A 260-nucleotide genomic window follows, 5' to 3' on the forward strand; every position below is an offset into this window, starting at 1 on the left:
TGACCACATCATGCACCAGTGCTTTACGAACCAGCATCTTGTTAAAATCACAATCTCTAGCTTTTAAAGATCAACGTAATTTATAATCGCTAGAAACATTTGTATTCTCTTCAACTTCACACTCCTTTGCTTACTTCTTATAAGCGATTTGCAAGGCGAGCGAGCGTTCAGAGCCGGCCGTAGCGTCGCCCTTTCGTCCCAGTTCGTTCCCTTTCCTCAGCTTCCTTCCCTTACGTACCCCTCCCCTCTTCCCGTATTCC

The sequence above is a fragment of the Varroa destructor genome, unplaced genomic scaffold (assembly GCF_002443255.2).
Source record: "Varroa destructor unplaced genomic scaffold, Vdes_3.0 BEIS01000001.1, whole genome shotgun sequence".
Lineage (NCBI taxonomy): Eukaryota > Metazoa > Arthropoda > Arachnida > Mesostigmata > Varroidae > Varroa > Varroa destructor.